The 24,679-nt window shown below is 40.7% G+C and overlaps 1 protein-coding gene across 1 annotated transcript in view; it reads right to left on the bottom strand.

Annotated features, from left to right (window-relative positions):
- Positions 1-16,375, bottom strand: part of arhgap32b (Rho GTPase activating protein 32b) — a 242,773-nt gene extending 226,398 nt beyond the window's left edge. The window contains exon 1 of the mRNA XM_045692772.1: positions 15,881-16,375. The gene's annotated coding sequence lies outside the window, so the exon portion shown is untranslated. The remainder of the gene's footprint in view (positions 1-15,880) is intronic.
- Positions 16,376-24,679: the final 8,304 nt, after the last annotated feature.

The following is a 24,679-nucleotide window of genomic DNA, read 5'->3' as shown; positions in this document are numbered from 1 at the left end:
TGGTCTACCTAACCATGACATAGACACCACAATGACTGTCCTATAAAGATCACGTGACCATCCTGATATTGCCCTAAACCTGAAATCACATTTGTTTCCATGTTCATTAGGGACTGTCACTTAGAGATAGGTATATGGGAAGGCTAGATGAGCTGAATGGCCTGTTCTCATTACACTAATTATTTAGATCCATCTAACGCTAGCAGCACTTTTAAATGAGGAGCATTCATCCGCTACACAAACATGGCATCTACGATACGTCATGGAAATGTGTTCAGTTCCTAGGATTAGTACCAGTTGACTTTTATCTAGGTCTACAGAACTGCAGCTGTCAATGACATGCTGCTACTAAACGTAGAGCAATGTGTAAAATCACCCACTTGTGTCTTTTCTCACAAAATGTGATGAGCTTCGACTAGCATGTGGAATTTCAAGCATGCAATGCTCCAAAATGCAACATCCATTCCCATCTAAAGTATTGTCATTTCCACAAAGCTTAGTTTGTGTAGGCCTACTGGTTGTTTGAGAGAAACCTGAACTATATGAAGGGGTAGGAAGTAAGATTTGTCCAACCTAACCCAGAATTTTCAGAATGAGTTACATAAAATGCTAAAGATTAGGTTTCACATTCATATTTGCATCAGGCCTAGATTGAGGAATCATGGAGTGATTATCTAACCAAACAACTATAGTGATATCCGCTAGTGGGAAGGCTAATCAGCCGGTAACAGCCAAATTATTGCCTGAAACGCTTTCCACTTCATATTAACTAGACAACTTTCCATTTGAAAGTTTCAAGTCGCTATTCCGTTGAGCCCTCTCCCACTATAATTAACATGCATATTCTAGCAAACTATTGATAGGATAGGTGCATGTCAGTCACAAAGCGAGCGATGACAGGGAAACAGTCCGCCGTCGTTCCCACCTTAAGGTAGAATTTGTGCGCACGTTGGTTGGTTTCAGTCACATTTCTTTAGAGGATGGAAAGAGCATGATGATCGTGAATTTCCACGTACCATGTACAATGAACAAAAAGATAAATGCAGCATGCGACAATTTCAAAGATTTTACTGAGTTATAGTTCATAAGGAAATCAGTCAATTTAAATGAATTCATTAGGCCCTAATCTATGGATTTCACATGACTGGGAACACAGATATGCATCTGTTGGTCACAGATACCTTAAAGAAAAGGCAGGGGCGCGGATCAAAAAAAACAATCAGTGTCTGGTGTGACCACCATTTGCCTCAGGCAGCACGACACTTTTTGCATAGAGATGATCAGGCTGTTGATTGTGGCCTATGGAATGTTGTCCCACTCCTCAATGGTTGTGTCAAGTTGCTGGATATTGGCGGGGACTGGAACACTCTGTCGAACATGTCAATCCAGAGCATCCCAAACATGCTCAATGGGTTACATGTCTGGTGAGTATGCAGGCCATGGGAAATGGGACATTTTCAGCTTCCAGGAATTGTGTACAGATCCTTGCGACATGTGGCTGCGCAATATCATGCCGAAACGTGATGGCGGCGGATGAACGGCACGACAATGGGCCTCAGGACTTCGTCACGGCATCTCTGATCATTCAAATTGCCATCTATAAAAGGCACTTATGTTGGTTGTCTGTAGCTTACGCCTGCCCATACCATAACCCCTCCACGTCACCATGGGGTACTCTGTTCACAGCGTCGACATCAGTAAACCAGTAAACCAACATGGCGCCACACACGTGGTCTGCGTGTCAGGCTGGATGGACGTATTGCCTAATTCTCTAAAACATGTGGCTTATGGTAGAGAAATGAATATTAAATTATATGGAAATAGCTCTGGTGGACATTCCTGTAGTCAGTACGCTAATTGCTCGCTCCCTCAACTTGAGACGTCTGCGGCATTGTGTTGTGACAAAACTGTACATTTTAAAGTGAACTTATTGCCCCCAACACAAGGTGCACCTGTGTAATGATCATGTTGTTTAATCAGCTTCTTGATATGCCAAACCTGTCAGGTGGATGGATTATTTTAGCAAAGAAGAAATGCTCACTAACAGGTACGTAAACAAATTTGTGCAGAACATTTTTGAGAAATAAGCTTTTCGTGCATATGGAAAATATGGTTTATATTTTTCTTCAGTGTAAATTAAGTGGCTACGATGAGTCGAAATTATTGAATAAAGTCGATCTCATATATCCCATTGCCATTCATAAAATCACACAATGTGGTTGTGTCCATGGTTTTGCATCTGGACAAGTAAACCAAAGGATTTCCCAAGGTTTCCTTTCCTAGGACGTCGGGGCTTGCCAGACAGTGACACTAAAGTGAGTGACTCGTCTCCTCAGTCAGTGTAGCATACCAAATCTTGAGAGAGCTGTTCATTGGGCTCCCTAATTTGCATAGGCTACTGGTAGGCCTAGACGTTTCGCCGAATATCTGCAGAAAAAAATACGAAAACATTCAATGAAGAATCATCACTGCAGGAACAATAATTAGTGGAGAGCCTCACTCTGGTCCAAATACAATCAATTAGGGCCCTCATGGAATCCAGGCATTAAAACAGAATTCAACAATTCAAAAATGTATTGACAACGTATTAATTTGCATAACGTTATCATAAGACATGAACAGAATACATGAGATTCGTATTTCCAGCAACTTTCTGAATAGACAACGAGAACACCCTCTTCTGCGTGTGTACGGTGTGCGCGTTTACCGCTGTAGCCATTAGTGACGCTAGATGGAAAGGCTTTCCGAAAAAAACTCACAATGAAATGTTAACTAGTCATCAATCCAGTGGGTATTTGTTTAGCAAATTCTACCATCGCGTGCACTACACAAACACAGCTAAACAAAAGCCCCTTGCTAAGTAGTCACTTGAATTAAAAGGGTAAATACACCCAAAAATCTACTTCTCAGACTTTTCCCAGACCTCAAAAACTGGTCTACTGATGTGGTTTAAGTAATGTTGTGGACTTAAGAACATCTAATGTTGATGTTTTTCTATTTAAAAAAAAAAGCCAAAGTATAAAACAGATGAGTTTATAGGGCCCTACCTAATGACAATTCTAAATTAATTTAAGCTATATAAAATGAGAACTAAATAATAATTAAGACTGAACCCTTTCTATATTTAACCTTAAAAAAGAAATCTTCAACATAATGTGGGCTATTTACTTTTTATTTTATTAAGAACAAACATTGTGGCCATTCATATCTTGCAGTAAAAGCGTAAATAAGACTAATCTCAATAACAATTGTCCTGATCATATACAGTTGAAGTCGGAGGTTTACATACACTTAGGTTGGAGTCATTAAAACTCGTTTTTCAAACACTCCACAAATGTCTTGTTAAACTATAGCTTTGGCAAGTCGGTTAGGACATCTACTTTGTGCATGGCAAGTAATTTTTCCAACAATTGTTTGCAGACAGATTATTTCACTTAAATCACAATTCCAGTGGGTTAGAAGTTTACATACACTAAGTTGACTGTGCCTTAAAATAGATTGGAAAATTCCAGAAAATGATGTCATGGCTTTAGAAGCATCTGATAGGCTAATTGACATAATTTGAGTCAATTGGTGTTGTAACTGTGGATGTATTTCAAGGCATACCTTCAAACGCAGTGCCTCTTTGCTTGACATCATGGGAAAATCAAAAGAAATCAGCCAAGACCTCAGAAAAGAATTGTAGACCTCTACAAGTCTGGTTCATCCTTGGGAGCAATTTCCAAACACCTGAAAGTACCACGTTCATCTGTACAAACAATATTACACAAGTATAAACACCATGGGACCACGCAGCCGTCATACCGCTCAGGAAGGAGACGCGTTCTGTCTCCTAGAAATGAATGTACTCTGGTGCGAAAAGTGCAAATCAATCCCAGAACAACAGCAAAGGACCTTGTGAAGATGCTGGAGGAAACAGGTACAAAAGTATCTATACTGCTCAAAAAAATAAAGGGAACACTTAAATAACACATCCTAGATCTGAATGAAAGAAATAATCTTATTAAATACTTTTTTCTTTACATAGTTGAATGTGCTGACAACAAAATCACACAAAAATAATCAATGGAAATCCAATTTATCAACCCATGGAGGTCTGGATTTGGAGTCACACTCAAAATTAAAGTGGAAAACCACACTACAGGCTGATCCAACTTTGATGTAACGTCCTTAAAACAAGTCAAAATGAGGCTCAGTAGTGTGTGTGGCCTCCACGTGCCTGTATGACCGCCCTACAACGCCTGGGCATGCTCCTGATGAGGTGGCGGATGGTCTCCTGAGGGATCTCCTCCCAGACCTGGACCAAAGCATCCGCCAACTCCTGGACAATCTGGGGTGCAATGTTGGTGGATGGAGCGAGACATGATGTCCCAGATGTGCTCAATTGGATTCAGGTCTGGGGAACGGGCAGGCCAGTCCATAGCATCAATGCCTTCCTCTTGCAGGAACTGCTGACACACTCCAGCAACATGAGGTCTAGCATTGTCTTGCATTAGGAGGAACCCAGGGCCAACCGCACCAGCATATGGTCTCACAAGGGGTCTGAGGATCTCATCTCGGTACCTAATGACTGTCAGGCTACCTCTGGCGAGCACATGGAGGGCTGTGCGGCCCCCCAAAGACATGCCACCCCACACCACGACTGACCCACCGCCAAACCGGTCATGCTGGAGGATGTTGCAGGCAGCAGAACGTTCTCCACGGCGTCTCCAGACTCTGTCACGTCTGTCACATGTGCTCAGTGTGAACCTGCTTTCATCTGTGAAGAGCACAGGGCGCCAGTGGCGAATTTGCAAATCTTGGTGTTCTCTGGCAAATGCCAAACGTCCTGCACGGTGTTGGGCTGTAAGCACAACCCCACCTGTGGACGTCAGGCCCTCATACCACCCTCATGGAGTCTGTTTCTGACCGTTTGAGCAGACACATGCACATTTGTGGCCTGCTGGAGGTCATTTTCCAGGGCTCTGGCAGTGCTCCTCCTGCTCCTCCTTGCACAAAGGCGGAGGTAGCGGTCCTGCCGCTGGGTTGTTGCCCTCCTACGGCCTCCTCCACGTCTCCTGATGTACTGGCCTGTCTCCTGGTAGCGCCTCCATGCTCTGGACACTACGCTGACAGACACAGCAAACCTTCTTGCCACAGCTCGCATTGATGTGCCATCCTGGATGAGCTGCACTACCTGAGCCACTTGTGTGGGTTGTAGACTCCGTCTCATGCTACCACTAGAGTGAAAGCACCGCCAGTATTCAAAAGTGACCAAAACATCAGCCAGGAAGCATAGGAACTGAGAAGTGGTCTGTGGTCCCCACCTGCAGAACCACTCCTTTATTGGGGGTGTCTTGCTAATTGCCTATAATTTCCACCTGTTGTCTATGCCATTTGCACAACAGCATGTGAAATTTATTGTCAATCAGTGTTACTTCCTAAGTGGACAGTTTGATTTCACAGAAGTGTGATTGACTTGGAGTTACATTGTGTTGTTTAAGTGTTCCCTTTATTTTTTGAGCAGTGTATATCCACAGTAAAATGAGTCTTATGTCGACATAACCTGAAAGGCCGCTCAGCAAGGAAGAAGCCACTGCTCCAAAACCGTCATAAAAAAGTCAGACTATGGTTTGCAACTGCACATGGACAAAGATCATACTTTCTGGAGAAATCTCCTCTGGGTCTGATGAAACAAAAACATAACCATTTGGCCATAATGACCATCGTTATGTTTGGAGGAAAAAGGGGGAATCTTGCAAGCCGAAGAACACCATCCCAAACGTGAAGCACGGGGGTGGCAGCATCATGTTGTGGGGGTGCTTTGCTGCAGGAGGGACTGGTGCACTTCACAAAATAGATGGCATCATGAAGATAGAAAATTATGTGGATATATTGAAGCAACATCTCAAGACATCAGTCATAAAGTTAAAGCTTGGTCGCAAACGGGTCTTCCAAATGGACAATGACCCCAAGCATACTTCCAAAGTTGTGGCAAAATGGCTTAAGGACAACAAAGTCAAGGTATTGGAGTGGCCATCACAAAGCCACGCCCTCAATCCCATAGAAAATTTGTGGGCAGAACTGAAAAAGCGTGTGCGAGCAAGGAGGCCTACAAACCTGAGTCAGTTACACCAGCTCTGTCAGGAGGAATGGGCCAAAATTCACCCAACTTATTGTGGGAAGCTTGTGGAAGGCTACCCGAAACATTTGACCCAAGTTAAACAATTTGAAGGCAACGCTACGAAATACTAATTGAGTGTATGTACACTTCTGACCCACTGGGAATGTGATGAAAGAAATAAAAGCTGAAATAAATCATTCTCTCTACTATTATTCTGACATTTCACATTCTTAAAATAAAGTGGTGATCCTAACTGACCTAAGACAGGGAATTTAAACTAGGATTAAACGTCAGAAATTTTGAAAACTGAGTTTAAATATATTTGGCTAAGGTGTATGTAAACTTCCAACTTCAACTGTATGCCTAGACGATATCCAAAATAACACAGAGTTCGTACATTTTCAGTCATTCAAATGGTAAACATATCTTTCTACACAACACCACATCTAATGTTTCCAATATGGGAGGTAAACTCGATAAAGTCTTCAAAGTATTTCGCATGGAATCAAGACATTGGAATGTACAAAAGGGAGCCACCAAAATAGAGCTCATTCTGCTAAAGAGTTCTGCCCAGAGGCACCTGGCTGACTACGTTTTCTATTTGGCTGCATTCAAAAAGGAAGCTTAACATTTAGTAGCCTATGTCTAAAAAAAATTAAAAGGCAAGACAGGCAAGTGTGGCTTAGTGTTCTCAGTTTCTACATTCTAGACATGGTCTACACTGGCGACAGAGCCATGCTACAGTCAGGGAGCTTTTCCCAGGTAAACAAGAAATGCAAACTGACTAAATGCTTCAAGCTTATGGAAATAGTCAGACATCTGCTACAATGACAGCAATGTCTAAACAAAACTCTTGATACAAAGTAACATGACAACGCATGGTCCATAACTCACATATATCTGAATAACTGTTCTTTAAAACACTCGTCTTCTTAATTAGGTGGTGGAGGAACATAGACTGGACTTTACAATACTAGCTAAACTCATCACACTCGTCCCAGAGGATTTGATTCTTCTCACACTCTCTCAGCACAATAGGGTTATCTTTGCTGCAGCGTCTGCTATTCATACGCATGTTGAATTAAGCATGTAAAAAACACTTGATTTCACATCATCGGGTAGAGTGCAACGACTTGAGTAGTGATAGATCCAGTTGTGGAACCATCAACGAATATCCTATGCTAATTATGCACCAGTGATTTAAATTGTAACCAGTAATGCGACCGCTGAGTTCAATGTCTGCTAAGATGTCCTTAATCACCAAGCAAGTGTTTGAAACGGACTTAACTGGAGTCCTTATTACAGCTGAAGATCTGACCGATGGCCAGGGGGCTAACGCTACGCTAGGCACAAGAGCTAACTATCGGGGAGGTCAAATAGAGCACTTTGCAATGGGTAAATGAGGCCAAGATGACAAGTCTGGGAGGCAGATTCTGGTAATGGGAAAAGGACCAATAGCCATAATGACTTGAGACACAAGAGGCACACTACACTGGCCCTGATATAAAAGCGGAGGCGATACCTCTACTCAGTATCCAACTCCGTGAGATCTGACGGTTAACCATTGACATTCATAGTTGTTGGCCAATAATAATGAGAAGTCTGCGGTGTACTTACCACTGGTTTCATTGGCCAGTCAATGCAGGCAATTAACTATATTTCCAAATGCCAATCAGACCTTCTGGCATTGAACTTGTTAGTGGTAGTTGCGTGTATGTTTCAAGCTAAGGATCTAATTACCTACTTCCAGACATTTCACCACCTCGGGAAACAAGGGTTTTATTTGCACCCAAAAATGTAATGTCAGCACAAGGCATGTACAAAATCTTGTATAATGATTAGGCTCATATACCTTGTCTACTGGTGTCGTTTTGAAATTGAGAACATACAGTGCATTCAGAAAGTATTCAGACATTTTGTTACGTTACTGCCTTTTTCTAAAATGGATTTTTAAAATGTTTTTCATCAACCTACCTCACAATATCCCATAATGACAATGCAAAAAATAGGTTTAGAAAAAAACAAACAGAAATACCTTATTTACTTAAGTATTCAGATCCTGCTGTGAGACTCGAAATTGAGCTCAGGTGCATCCTGTTTCCATTCATCATCCTTGAGATTTTTCTACAACTTGTAGTCCACCTGTGGTAAATTCAATTGATTGGGCATGATTTGGAAAGGCACGCAATCTTTATAAGGATCCACAGTTAACAGTACATGTCAGCGCAAAAAAACAAGCCATGAGGTTGAAGGAATTGTCTGTAAAGCTCAGAGACAGAATTGTGCGAAGGCACAGATCTGGGGAAGGGTAACAAAACATGTCAGCAGCATTGAAGGTCCACAAGAACACAGTGGCCTCCATCATTCTTAAATGGAAGTTTGGAACCACCAAGACTCTTCCTAGAGCTGGCCGCACGGCCAAACTGAGCAATCGAGGGAGAAGGGCCTTGGTCAGGGAGGTAACCAAGAACACGACGGTCACTCTGAACCTTCCAGAAGTACAACCATCTCTGCAGCACTCCGCCAATCAGGACTTTATGCTAGAGTGGCCAGACGGAAGCCACTCCTCAATAAAAGACACATGGAGCTTGGAGTTTGCCAAAGGCACCTAAACAACTCTCAGACAATGAGAAACAAGATTCTATGGTCAGATGAAACCAAGATTAAACTGTTTGGCCTAAATGTCAAGCGTCACATCTGGATGAAACCAGGCACCACTTATCACCTGTCCAATAACATCCCTAAGACGAAGCACGTGATGGCAGCATCACGCTGTAGGGATGTTTTTCAGCAGCGGGGGCTGGGAAACGGAGCAAAGTACAGAGAGATCCTTGATGAAAAGCGCTCTGGAGCAGGTTAGGACCTCCAAAATGGGTCCAAGGATCACCTTCCAACAGGACAACAACCCTAAGCACACAGCCAAGACAACGCAGGAGTGGCTTCGAGACAAGTCTCTGAATGTCCTTGAGTGAACCAACCAGAGCCCGGACTTGAACCTGATCAAACATCTCTGGAGAGACCTGAAAAAAGCTGTGCAGCGACGCTCCCCATCCAACCTGACAGAGCTTGAGAGGATCTGTATAGAAGAAATGGGAGAAACTCCCCAAATACAGCAGGGCTCTACAGTGCGAGTATTTCAATAGCATTTGCCCCTAAAAATAGATATGCCGAACCATAAGTTATTTACAAGCACAGCGTGCAAGTAAAGACTACAACCAACCATAATCTATTTTTCCCCCGCTGCTAATTGCTTAAAAACTACAAGTCTCACATTCCACAACCACAGTAGATTTTTCTGTGATGACGCAATCCAGTCACAGTGAGAGAAAGGAGAACACTGGGGGAAAAAGTAGCAGTATAGGCTATAAGTTAACGTGCAGACAACGCTAAAAAGCGAGGTCCATACAGAAATTGTTGTCGAGATCGGTATGGAAGAACTTGACTGGCCTGCACAGAGCCCTGACCTCAACCCCATCAATCACCTCTGGGATGAATTGGAACACCGACTGCGAGCCAGCCCTAATCACCCAACATCAGCGCCCGACCTCACTAATGCTTGTGGCTGAAAGGAAGTCCCCGTAGCAATGTTCCAACATCTAGTGGAACGCCTTCCCAGAAGAGTGGAGGCTGTTATAGCGGTAAATGGGGGACCAACTCCATTATAATGCCCATGATTTTGGAATGAGACATTCGATGAGTAGGTGTCCACACACACACTTCAACAACAAAAAAAGCCGACAAGACACTGCTTCTCCCAAGCCCTTATGAGTCAAGACACACCTAGTAATGAATATAACAATAGAATCAAACAGAATATTTTTGTTTGATTCTGGCAAATAAAGTTGCCAGTGCGAAGTGACACGCATCTTGCATCTGTTACCGTTGACCTCAAAAAGTGATCATCTGTGGCTCAATTTGTAGAGTTGAAATCATTTTTTCAGGGTTACAAAACTAAATCTCTTTTCGATATACAGATGTTCAATATACTTTATTCTGCCTGTTTTGGAATTTTCTAAATTGATTAACACATTTAACACTAGCTTGTGTGCACACAGCATGTGTGTGTAGAGGGAGCAGTCGGAACGCAATTGACTGTGTGCGACATTGCGGGGAAAGGGACTTCAGGAAAAACAGATGCTTGGCATGGTTGCTTTTATGTTGTGCCCTGCAAATGCACAAATAGAACACTAGAGTCAAAGCAAAATAACATCTTCAAGACAACATTTACATTTTAAGGGGGACAACAAAATGTAGTACTACAGTATTTAAGAAAAATTATGTAATCTCTGATTAAAGATAGAGTTTTGACGACCGTTCGAGTACTCGTGCCCATCCCTACCCTAAACTCGCCCGCCCCACGGTTATGAGTCAAACCACACAACACTAATGAATACATAAATCCCACTAAAATGAGTATGGTGACTAAAGGTTTCTGCTTTGTCATTAGCACAGTGGCAGCTATTTGGCATGACTCAGTCTGTGTGGAAAACAGGAATTGGAAAGATGGCCTCCCTTGTTTTTGCAGTTAGAAACAGTGCCTTCCAAAAGTATTCATACCTCGACTTACTCCACATTTTGCTGTATTACATCCTGAATTCAAAATGAATTCAATTGAATTCAATGTTCTTCTTAACCCTCAACACATAATGACAGTGAAAACATATTAAGAAATGTGTGCAAATTTATTGAAAATTATATATTTTTTACCTTTATTTAACTTGGCGAGTCAGTTAACAAATTCCTAATTACAAATGACGGCCAACCCCGTCGATACATGTGATACAGCCTGGATTCGAACCAGGGACTGTAGTGACGCCTCTTGCACTGAGATGCAGTGCCTTAGTCCACTACGCCACTCAGGAGCCCAGAAATACAGAAATCTAGTTTACATAAGTATTCACACCAGAGTCAAAAAAATACTAATCACCTTTGGCAGCAAGTCTTTCTGGGTAAGTCTAAGAGCTTTGCACACCTGTATTGTACAACACTTGCACATTATTCTTTTTAACTTTCTTCAAGCTCTTTGTAAGCAACTCCAGTGTATATTTGGCCTTGTGTTTCAGGTCATTGTCCTGCTGAAAGGTGAACCAGGTTTTCCTCTAAGAGTTTGCCTGTGATGAGCACTACTCCGTTTCCTTTCATCCTTGCCAATGACAAGCATACCCATAACATGCAGCCACCACCAAGCTTGAAAATATGAAGAGTGGTGCCCCAAACATAACACTTTGTATTCAGGACATAAAGTTAATTTCTTTGCCACATTTCTTGCAATTTTACTTTAGTGCCTTTTTGCAAACACAAGGCATGTTTTGGAATATTTGTATTCTGTACAGGCTTCCTTTTCACTGTCAATTAGGTTAGTATTATGTAGTAACTACAATGTTGTTGATCCATCCTCAGTTCTATCACAGCCATTACACTCTATAACTGTTTTAAAGTCACCATTGGCATCATTGTGAAATCCCTCTTCGGCAAATGAGTTAGGAAAAACGCCTGTATCTTTGTAGTGACTGGGTGTATTGATACACCATCCAAAGTGTAATTAATAACGTCACAATTTTTAAAGGGATATTCAATGTCTACTCTTTTTATTTTTACCCATCTACCAATAGGTGCCCTTCTTTGCGAGGCATTGTAAAACCTCCCTGGTCTTTGTGGTTGAATCTGTGTTGGAAATTCCCTGCTCGACTGAGTGACTTTACAGATAATTGTATGTTTGTGGATACAGAGGTGAGACCGTCATTCAAAAATCATGTTAAACACTTACTGCACACAAAAAAAAGACCCCTTGACCTTTTCATCATATATCGTTACAGTCTTATTCTAAATGTATTAAATACTTTTTTCCCCCTCATCAATCTACATACAATATCCCATAACGACAAAGCAAAAAAATAGATTCACTTTTGCAAATGTATTAAAAATAAAACTGAAATACCTTATTTACATAAGTATTCTGACCCTTTACTCAATACTTGGTTGAAGCACCTTTGGCAGCAATAACAGCCTTAAGTCTTCTCAGGTATGACACTACAAGCTTGGCACACCTGTATTTGGAGAGTTCCTCCCATTCTTCTCTGCAGATCCTCTCAAGCTCTGTCAGGTTGGATGGGGAGCGTCGCTGCATAGCCATTTTCAGGTCTCTCCAGAGATGTTTGATCGGGTTCAAGTCCGGATTCGAGGACATTCAGAAACCTGTCCAGAAGCCACTCCTGCGTTGTCTTGGCTGTGTGCTTAGGGTCGTTGCCCTGTTGGAAGGACAAGCCTGGGGTTCTGAGCGCTCCGGAGCAGGTTTTCATCAAGGATCTCTGTACTTTGCTCCTTTCATCTTTCCCTCGATCCTGACTAGTCTCCCAGTCTCTGCCACTGAAAAATATCCCCACAGTATGATGCTGCCACCACCATGCTTCACCGTAGGGATGGTGCCAGGTTTCATCCAGACATGACATTCAGGCCAAAGAGTTCAATCTTGGTTTCATCAGACCAGAGAATCTTGTTTCTCATGATATGGAGTCGTTTAGGTGCCTTTCAGCAAACTCCAAGCCTACTGTCATGTGCCTTTTACCGAGGAGTGGCTTCCGTCTGGCCACTCTAGCATAAAGGCCTGATTGGCGGAGTGCTGCAGAGATGGTTGTACTTCTGGAAGGTTCTCCCATCTCCAAAGAGGACCTCTGGAGCTCTGTCAGAGTGACCATCGGGATCTTGGTCATCTCCCTGACCAAGGCCCTTCTCACCCGATTGCTTAGTTTGGGTGGGCAGCCAGCTCTAGGAAGAGTCTTGGTGGATCCAAACTACTTCCATTTAAGAATGATGGAGGCCACTGTGTTCTTCGGGGCCTTCAATGCTGCAGAAATGTTTTGGTACCCTTCCCCAGATCTGTGCCGACACAATCCTGTCTCGGAACTCTACGGACAATTCCTTCGACCTCATGAATTGGTTTTTGCTCTGACATGCACTGTCAACTGTGGGACCTTATATAGACAGGTGTGTGCCTTTCCAAATCATGTCCAATCGATTGAATTTACCATAGGTGGACACCAATCCTGTTGGACGCCAAACATCTCAAGGATGCTCATTGAAAACAGGATGCACCTGAGATCAATTTTGAGTCTCATAGAACATAGCAAAGGATCTGATGTAAATAAGGAATTTCTGTTTTTAATACATTTGCAAAAATGTGCTTTGTCATTATGGGGTAGATTGATGAGGACATTTTTTTATTTAATACATTTTAAAATAAGGCTGTAACGAAACAAAATGTGGAACAAGTCAAGGGGTCTGAATACTTCGGAACGCACTGCATGTGACTTGTTAAGCACATTTTTACTCTTGAATTTATTTAGGCTTGCCATAACAGAATGGTTGAATACTTATTGACTCAAGACATTTCAGCTTCACATGTTTTATGCATTTGTAAACATTTCTAAAACTTTTACATTATGGGGTACTGTGTGGAGATCAGTGACAAAATCTAAATGCAATCTATTTTAAAGTTAGGCTATAACAACAAAATGTGGAAGAAGTGAAGGGGTGTGAATACTTTAAAGCACTGTAAGTAACTCATTTTATCTCTAGCTTCATAGAGTGTAAATTATGGGCTATAAACAATTTGAAAACAATTTATAGGACCACATTAGATTTCATATCCGTTTCCACTAGACTGCACAGTTGTTTTATGATGTAGCCCTACGTTGAACAGTTTCTAATTTCACACCTAATACTGCGGCAGTGCCCTGCACACTGTGTCCGCTAATTTACAGCAGCCAGACTCCTGTATTAGAGAGAAACGGGCACATCAAAAGATAATTTAGTACATAACAGCTGTGATAAACATTGCCTTAATTAATTGTGTCCTCGATGAAACATGGTCACAGATAACCCTCCTAAGAAGTATCCATAGTTGGAGGGAGGGGAAGACAGGAACTACCCAACTGTGCTCGTTTGTAGGAATGCACAGCTGGAATGGAAATTCCGGGCCGGTATTTTCTTAGCCATGATGGCTGATATAGGCCGAGATGATGTGGCACTGGAAAATCCAACAAAGATTGACTAGAGTCAGTCATGTCCCTTGGTAGTGATAACATGATCTGATCTTTCAAGAGTAAGGAACTCCTTGTTAGTTAGGGTCAAAGGTTAGGGAAGCCTTGGAGACTTTAGTGCATCATGTAACAATCTTAATGTGGGCCATTAGACTCAGGCTGTTTTTGTGCACACGTTAATCATAGAAATGCAAGGATTCTCTTACCATTTCTCATGCACTTGTCTGCTTAAAATTCTGTCAATGAAGGCACACGTTGGAGAGCCTGAACCTTTTCATTACATTGTGAACGAATATAGTTTTACTCTGTAAAACATTGATGGGCTACTCTCAAGTGCTTTAAAGGCTGACATGCTTTTAGGGTTAGACAGATTGGTGCCATGGACTAGCTGAAACTGTAGGCTATAGATGGAAGCCCTTAGTAATATCAAAAGAGGTATACAGTGGCAATAAGGGAATATACACCACCATATAAATCAAAGGTTGACCATGAGCAAAAAGTGTACTTTATATTCATTACCTCGATTTAGCAGAGGTGTTTTGGATGATTAATGGAACTTTGCATATAGGTAAAACAGACAAATGTTATCTGTCAGCGGGAAATTCCAGGAAAATCATTCTGATGCGAGCATAAAATTACTACGGGGGTGAGACTGGCCTTGCTTGACAGTTTGGAGAGTGACCGCTTCTTAGACTTATGTTGGTACCCTGTTAGATCGCCATGGTTTTGTTATTGAATAACTTGACAATTGTTTTACATCTTTGCGTCAAATGTAAACTTGACGGATAACAAAGCAGGGCAAGAGATGTGCAGTAAGAAATAATTGTATGATCAACTACGTCTACTCTAGGCTTAGGCTATGGACCTAGCTAAATCAACTATCATTTTTGTGAATATTCCAGTTGGCTAGTCTATCTGGTCTTGTGAACAGCTAGTTATGTGGCTTGAGCCGTTTTTTATTTAACCTTTATTTAACTAGGCAAGTCAGTTAAGAACAAATTCTTATCTACAATGACGGCCTAGGAGCAGTGGGTTAACAGCCTTGTTCAGGGGCAGAACAACAGACATCTTGTCAGCTCGGGGATTCGATCTAGCAACCTTTCGGTTACTGGCCCAACACTCTAACCACTAGGTTACCTGCCGCACCTAAGGATTGGGACTGGATTAGGCTATAATTTATCTGTTTTCCTGAGAACGATTTCAAATCCCTACCAATTATGCTGTACGCTAGCTAGGATAAACTGCATTGCATTATCAATTTAGTTACCTCCCTGTCTTGTCATTTTTGTAAATATTTCTGTTAACTTAGGCTCCAGCAAAGGAGGTAACGTTAGCTAGCCATTACCAATCAAACCCCCTACTAGTTAGCATCCTAACATCGTATATTCTTGGTTAGTTAGCTAGGCTGTAGCGTAATGCCATTTCTGGATAAACAAGACCAGCGTTTCCAAAACACAGCCATGGTTTTGCCCTAGCACTACACCGTGTTGAGCTGATTCAATGAGTTAATCGTTAACCACTGTACAGACTTTGGGAAACGCTGGGCAAGTCGTTATGTTGAGCGGCATAGTATTAGCCCCATAGCCAGTGGTTGACTAGAACCTACATGCAAGTCATGATGTGTTAGCGCATGTGTATGCGTTTTTCTTATTGCTAGTTTTGATGCACGTAATGTTATCTATCAGATTATGGAACCACACACATAGCCTTAACTGAAGTGAGAGAAATGTCTGTTTACCGGTGTCTGGAGATGAGATGTTTTTCGGGTTATCACTGTCGCTTTTCACCACTGTTTTCTCCTCCTGCCGGTGTCTTCCACGCCAGCTGCATAAACACAGCTTGATCCTTCCGAGCTAAAACAAAAGGACACGCGATATGTGTATAGCCTAATAGCTAACGTTAAGCTAGCTAGCTACATTTTTTCCTGAACTGGCACGTTCCATAAACCAAATCGCCTCAAACTCGCTGTCCGTGTGTTCAAAAACTCCCGCTGGACACGACTCTTGGGCAATGTTCAAGCAGCTGTTATCGTGTTTTGTAAGTAAATCTAAACTTCCTTAAAATGTGATGGTACTTCACAGTCCCTTCATTGAGAAAACGTTGACTGAAATTCCCTTTACAGCTATTTTAAGGGCAGTTTTATAGCTACATTTTCTATCAAACTGGAGCCTCTCGCTAAACGATTTGTAACGCCACTTCCAAGAGAGAATCTGCTGCGGAGTGAATCGTGATTGAGAACGCGCAGAGGTGTACAGTTCGTGACCGTGTGCGCGCTCTCGTGGAATGAGTGTATGTCGACCAGCATGCTCGGTCTCAAGACATTGCGCATCAATCAGATTGCAATTTTGTAAAACACTAATACACAAAATGAGAAATAAAAAGGTAATTTATATTTTACTTGGCTGCAAGGTGTAGGCTAAATATTGTATGAACTGAAGACGTTTGTTTAAATGAAAAATATATAATCCTCAAGGATACTCCTTCATAATATGTTGGGAAAATCTGGTTGGCTACATTTTATGCATTCTTTATTATGCACTGTATAGACTAATTAGGTTGGAAACCCAGCTCTGAAATTATCATCTTTGTAGTGTATTTTTACCCGACAACTCTGCCATCCTCTGGAGCTTGTCTAAATGGCATCATCTAGATTACCATCATTTACACTGGTAGTTACTGTAGATGTTGCCTTGGAGAATAACCCAAATTTACTTGAATTGAGTTGAAACATAAACCATAAAAAGTCAGAAAAATGTCAGATATGACTGTGAGAGGAAAGTCTCCTTTCATAGTTTGCTTCAAAATGACTGAAGAGGCTTGCCCACAGAGGTATATTGCCCATAGGAGGCACAGGGACACATGCACACTAAGATTTGTCCTGTTTAAAAAATAAATAATAATAATAATATACAGTACCTGTCAAAAATGTGGACACATCTACTCATTCAAGGGGTTTTCTTTATTTTGACTGTTTTCTACATTTTGGCTGCAATCTGAGGTGGAGTTAACCCTAATGAACGTATCCTCTGCAGCAGAGGTAACTCTGGGTCTTCCTTTCCTGTGGAGGTCCTCATAAGAGACAGTTTCATCATAACGCTTGATGCTTTTTGCGACTGCACTTGAAGAAGCTTTCAAAGCTTTTGATATTTTCCGGATTGACTGACCTTCATGTCTTAAAGTAATGATGGACTGCCGTTTCTCTTTGCTTATTTGAGCTGTTCTTGCAATGATATGGACTTGGTCTTCTACCAAATAGTGCTATCTTCTGTATACCACCCCTACCGTGTCACAACATAATTGAATGGCTCAAACGCATTAAGAAGGAAAGAAACTCCACAAAGGAACTTAACAAGGCACACCTGTTAATTGAAATGCATTCCAGGTGACTACCTCATGAAGCTGGTTGAGAAAATTCCAAGCGTGTGCAAAGTTGTCATCAAGGCAAAGGGTGATCTGGCTACATTGAAGAATCTATAATATATTTTGATTTGTTTAACACTTTTTTGGTTATTACATGATTCCATATGTGTTATTTCATAGTTTTGATATCTTCACTATTATTCTACAATGTAGAAAATAGTCAAAAATAAAGAAAAAACATTGAATGAGTAGGTGTATGCAAACTTTGACTGGTACAGTATATATTTTTAAATGGATGTTGTTTCTCTGTAATATTACAAGCCACCTAGCAATTTTATGAAGTTGGATTTAGCTAGACCAGATAGGTTCCCAATCTCCCCATAACTAGCTACCAAGAAGCAATTTCAGGCTATCAATCAAGTTAGAGTAGTTATCTTGTCTATATCTTAGCTGGCATGCCTGCTGGCAAGGTTGATAGACTTTAGAAAAGCAAGAAATAACTAAATGTACTGAATAAGACTCACATTCCTTTCAATCTTTTACCCTTATATTAGCAGAGATGCAGAAAAGCCTATTTAGTTTCTTTAGAAATAGAACCACCATTCAGTCAGGAGGCTAGACAACTCAAGAGGTATGCTTAGATATGCAGAAAAATTGACATTTTACATAGAATTAATCATAATGATTATGCCTCTAGATTGCAGGAAAAGCTGTTTGGGGTGTTTGAAAAATGCACAATACTCCAACTTCCAGACAGGGGGGCCTAGCCATCCTCACGTACTTTGTGCCCCAACAGATTTTTGGGGTGCATGATGCACCCGCTTGCCTATATGGACTTGCCAATGCTTTCCATTGACAGTAGATGAGCCTTCAACTAGGCCTACATCTGTCACGAGGTAATGGGTAAACGCTGTCTGGCACTCTACCTAAACGTCAAGAGTGCCACACATTGTTTTGGCCACCACACCAAATTGCCTCAGGAAAGGCTTGGCTTCGTCTGTGTCCCCAAAGGCAGTACAGTAGCATTTTGGTGCCTGGGGCAAATAAGAGCTGAGCTACTGTACAAATGACAAAAACAAAATGTAATTTTTTTGTCAAATTTTATTATATCAAAATACAAAACATATCTGAAGCAGAGTAAAGGTTACATGAGACTTTAGCATCTGAAAATGTCAACTCAATAAGTTCAGCAGAACCATCATGAAATGTGTATGTATGTAGGTGAGAAGGCAAGGGGCCTTTAGTAGATACTATTATCCAATACAACGCTACAGTACCTTGGACAGCAGAACAAACATCTCAGTAGACATGATTTGCTATTTCTCATGAGCCTCTCTGGCGATTCAACGGACTGAAAACAGACGCCAATCCCAAATCGAGCCCTTGGCCCTACCTCCTGGCACCTGTGTAAGTCTGAAAGCATCAGATAGCTACAGCAACATGGTAACAGCTCTACCTTGTTCTCTGATGGGCTAGTTGGACATTTTGCCAGAAACGGAGCCAATGCAGGGGGGCGAAGGGTGTGGCACCTAGAGGGCCCACCTTAAAAAATCTTTAAATAATAATTTCAATGATGATGTACCAAAGAAAAAACATTTAACACTATAAAACAAGGCTACATTTATATATAATATGATTTCATTCAATTCTGGAATTGGTCCGACCTAGTGTTGCTTATTTTATAAATCTATGTACAGCTTTGTCTGTCGCTATTCCCCGTTGAGGGCCTCCTGGCCTCGGCCTGACGGCTGCCGAAGGAACCAGGGTCTTCAAAATTATTGTTCATAAAAAAATGTTTTAAGTTATTTAGTACTTTTAATAGTTTCAATTTAGTTAACACACTGCCGGGACTTGAGATAGACCTATACAAGGAACAGCCAAATGACACCTTTTGTCTACATTTTAAACAGCTAACAAATCAATGTAAAATACAGTGCCTTCAGAAAGTATTCAGACCCCTTTACTTTTTCCACATTTTGTTACGTTACAACCTTATTCTAAAATTGATTAAATACTTTTCCCCCCATCAATTTACACACAATACCCCATAATGACAAAGAAAAAAACAGGTTTACATAAGAATTCAGACCCTTTACTCAGTACTTTGTTGAAGCACCTTTGGCAGCGATAACAGTCTCGAGTCTTCTTGGGTATAACGCTACAAGCTTGGCACACCTGTATTTGGGGAATTTCTCCCATTCATCTCTGCAGATCCTCTCAAATTCTGTCAGGTTGGATGGGAAGCGTTGCTGCACAGCTGTTTTCAGGTCCAGAGATGTTCGATCGGGTTCAAGTCCGGGCTTTTGCTGGGCCACTCAAGGACATTCAGAGACTTGTCCCACTCCTGCATTGTCTTGGCTGTGTGCTTAGGGTCGTTGTCCTAGTCTCCCAGTCCCTAACACTGAAAAACATCCCCAAAGCATGATGCTGCCACCACCATGCTTCACCGTAGGGATGGTGCCAGATTTCCTCCAGACGTTACAGTTGGTATTCAGGCCAAAGAGTTCAATCTTGGTTTCATCAGACCAGAGAATCTTGTTTCTCATGGTCTGAGAGTCTTTAGGTGCCTTTCGCAAACTCCAAGCAGGCTTTCATGTGCCTTTTACCGAGAAGTGGCTTCCGTTTGGCCACTCTACCATAAAGGCTTGATTGGTGGAGTGTTGCAGAGATGGTTGTCCTTGTGGAAGGTTCTCCCATCTCCATAGAGGAACTCTGGAGCTCCATCAGAGTGATCATCTGATTATTCCCCTCCGTCACCAAGGCTCTTCTCCCCCAATTTCTCAGTTTGGCCGGGCGGCCAGCTCTAAGAAGAGTCTTGGTGGTTCCAAACGTCTTCCATTTAAGAATAATGGAGGCCACTGTGTTTTTTCTGAAAATTTTGAAAAAGTCAAGGGCTCTGAAAACTTTCCCAAGGCACTGTATACCATAACATAAATAATCCATTGTTTGTATTGAGGCAGGTCTTAACATTAGGAAACTAAAAACTTGTTTTTGAATGGCATGAGAAAGAAAAAGTAGGCAGTTCTATATCGAATGATTAGGTTGAACTGTAGCCCTTAATCATGACCATAAGTTCCATTACATTACACATACTGTAAGAGTCATTGGACGAAGGCGTCTTCTGTACGGGGGAGTTTTGTTAAGAGCCCTGAACCTCGGTCTGAACATTAACATGCATCACTTGCGGTATGGTTTTGGAAGCATAAGGACCTTATCCTTCATATCAGCAAAAAATAAATAATAATTAAAAAAAATGTTAAATTGATACACGCCTTTATAACGTTAGGGTTAGTGTTCCTACCAAATGTTTTTCATCCCCCCTGTTGCGAAACCCAAGCTCTGCGCCTGCTTGCACCTATCCAATCCTTTGATATCTACACAAGTGCCAGGTGGGGATAAAGGGCTAGAGGTTGACGTGAGATTGGATGAGATTCCTCGCCATACTGCTCCACTATCAACCACAGATAACAGGAAACATGTTTGTTTGCATGGTCACATTTCCCCTTTACAGTACATAAGCATCCCCTGTAATGCTGAATGGGCTGTTACACAGTCTAGATTTTTTTGTCTCGTTCCTTAGTGACTGAATCATAGTTTCACACCAAAAGAATGACTTCTTTCACTCTGTGCATTTCTGAACACAACTGATTGATTCATCACAATTCATGTAAAAGTCAGTGAAGCAGGATGACAAGTTGTCATTTGCGACGGCATGTGTTAGTAGAATGCCCTTTCTAAGGCTTCACATAAATTCCTGGGGGAGGTATTGGTCTGCCCAGAGAGCACGGGTGAAATGGTGGGAAAAACTGAAAAACAGTATGACACATAAGGCTTTAGTTCAGCACCATATACATGTTTCTTCTTCTCATACAACAATAATACCAGAAAATGGTGAACAATTAACCCCCTGGGTGGTGCCTCTTGTATTTGTAAATTATTTATGTAGAAAAGCAAAGAAAAAAGTTGTTGTTAAAAGAAAAAAGAAAATCATTGAAATGGTTTGATTTGAGTCACTTTGAAAATAAATATAAAAATGGTCTATAAAATATTTTCTGAATGGACAGGTGCATTAAATGACATTGATCCATTTGCTCAGAAATTACTCAAAAATGATTTTATATAACACAAAACAATAAGAAAAAAAAGTGGTCAGTAAACCTACTGCAAATTTCAACACCAAACATACCAGTACATTAGAATTAGTATTTCTTTGTGCCAGTTTATGGAAAGCTTTAGAACGTCTACAATGACCAGAAGGGAGAAAGAAGTAGATGACAATACATTCTGGTTGTTGTGTCTGTGCCGGCAGATGTAAAAAGTGTGCAGCATGATGATTGTGAGTACACAATGCTCTCAAATGGCCAGATGAAGGTGAACATTTGATAGTAACGTGAAGATATCCACGATGAGGCATTCTGAGGTGCTGAGTTGTTTCCGGCTTTTTTTAAGAAGATAGAATTGAACATTACCCAAAAATCCAGAGAGCTATAAGGAAGACCAAATGAGGATGGAACAATATTTAGCAAAGTACATCTGAACAGTCCTTTGAATGCTCGTATTGCATTTAGTGAGGTATAATGTTGAGAAAAGATGGATGGAATGGCGTGGACTTAAATCATACACAGAGGCTACACCGAAAGGGTTAACATTACTGCAGTTGAGTGCTTGTCAACTGACTTGTCAAGCAGTGTTGTACAAACATGTAAAACCTTTATAATGACGACCAATACTTTGACATGTAGAACAGAGCAATCAATGTCTAATTTTGTCCAGCATTAACACCCATGTACTCTGTACCAAGAACACCATGGGGTCATAATAGTGAAATGTGATTCAAATTTATGCCACATCAATTTGCCTTGTCATAAAATGGACGCTGAGGATGTAAGTTCATCTCATCTGATTATTCCCTGATGCATCAACACTAATTTTTCTGACACAGTAATATCCATTACATACAGCACACACAAAAACAATGAATCTTTGCCAAATAACTATGACGCAAAGTAATTTATCTAAAGGTTTACCTCATTTGATACCTTACTAAACTTTCAATGAAATTGCTATTTTTGTATGTCAAATACCATATCAAATATAATTCCAGTACAACACCAATAAAGGTTTGTTTACTGCCCAAAGGTCTAACCACAATATACCATTTCAGGACGGTTCTACAATAGACTACAACATCATTTGTTGGTAAATAAGCAGGGTGCTCACAATGTGTGCGAAGCAAGGAGTTAACTCACTACTTAAAGCACCACAGAATGGATTGATAATAGCACCAGTTGTTGTCATGATGGAATCGCAAAGTCAATATGCTCCACTTATGGATCTCTCGAAAATGTTACTGTCATGTACTGTCTCCAAATTCCAGAGCATCTTTATAGTCTGCTGCAACTTCACATATCAAATCTTTGCAACTATTGAGAGTTAGAGGCACACAAATATACATTACACAATAAACAATGTGGCTAAGTTGGAAACAAAACAAAAATTGTTTTTCAAAGCAGCATTGAAAATATGTACACGTGCACTGTAAAATACCTTACTTGCACAGTCTGTTGACTAGAGGAATATAGATTACAAATTGTTTGTACTCTGCTGCTATACAGAATGCAAAGGAGCACCTGCATGAAAACCATTGTACTCTCCCTCTTTCCAAAAGACAATTGAGTCTAAGACAACATACAGGGTTATTGAGCAGGCTATCAGCAACATTTGGAGCTGAGGATCTGTGGTAGTCTTGGGAACTGACTGGTATAATGATGGATCTATTGTAGAGCCACATAGTCCTACATGATCCCCATTGGCCAAGCTAGCCATGTTAGCATATCCCATATCCCAACTTGACAGGAACGATTCATTGTGGGTAAAATTAAGTGAATAACTAATTCTGGTGCTTTCCAGTTATGCTTCAAGATGTAAAACTCTGTATCTTTATCGTAGTCTGTAATAAACTGATGACACTTGCACAATTTTTTTGTTATTTATTTTGTACAGAACTGAAATGGTTTGTCTCAAAGGCATTTATGAGTCAGTGGAATATAAATATTCTCTACTTGTATGATTCTGTTTTGCTAAAAAAGAAACAAATGGGTATAAAAAAAAATAAAAGAACAAAATGATACACAATGAACACAATTAACCCCAAATGTAGATTTGACCATCCACTTTGGTACATAATACTATATTTAATATTTTTGTATTCTATATTGGTTTGATTTATAACATTAAATATTAAACTAATTTGTAGCATTTAGAAGAATTCAGTCACTCACAGAGATCTATTGGTCTGCTTCATGTCACAATGTACCACTGAAACAGACCATACACTATTCACTTCCTACTCACTCAGCAATATACTCGGTGTGCATCATATTCTCATATACAACAAAAATATGACAAGGTATACTTTTTTAAAACATTATTTATACTGTGTGACAAAAGTGTATGCTTTCACTTGCATCTTCTGTAGTCTTTTGAGTATTAGCACATTAGCACATTTGTGTTTACTTGTTTACTAGTGACCCACAAGGTATAATCGTATAATCGTATACCGTATATCTTGTTAGGCCTCGACTTGACTGTGTACAGTGTCTTCAAATTCCTCATACTGTCATTTTCTTGGGGAGGCATAACGGTTTGGCATTTTGTTATACAGCTATGTTTTGGTTTTACAAAATGTAGTGTGGAACTCAAGAGACTGGAGTATGGGAGAGCACCAGCAATATATATATTCAAAACAACAACAAAGTGACTGGAGTATGGGAGAGCACCAGCAATATATATATTCAAAACAACAACAAAGTGTGCTTTACCAGATGAAGTAAAATGACAAAAATAATTACTCAAATAACAGTCCTTGAAAACTTGTGTTTTAGCACCAGATGTTCTTACTCTTCAGACTTATTTAATGAATTAGGCATACAACAAGTATCAAAAGACATAGCTTTACAATGCTCTCTAATAGTATATGTTTTGCTATGAAGTAGTAACATCAATCCTTGGGGACAGCAAACCACAATTGCGCTCATATCTAAGTTCAAACCAACCAAGCCAGTACTATAAGAAATAAGGACCGAACAAATCCTCTTCCATAGAGCAAACAATTATGATGACAGTTCCTGTTACATAGAGTGATGGTAATGCTTTACTTGACACCCAGCGTCACAAC

This window comes from Salmo salar, chromosome ssa13, assembly GCF_905237065.1.
Source record: "Salmo salar chromosome ssa13, Ssal_v3.1, whole genome shotgun sequence".
Lineage (NCBI taxonomy): Eukaryota > Metazoa > Chordata > Actinopteri > Salmoniformes > Salmonidae > Salmo > Salmo salar.
This window is presented reverse-complemented; position numbering and strand designations above follow the sequence as displayed.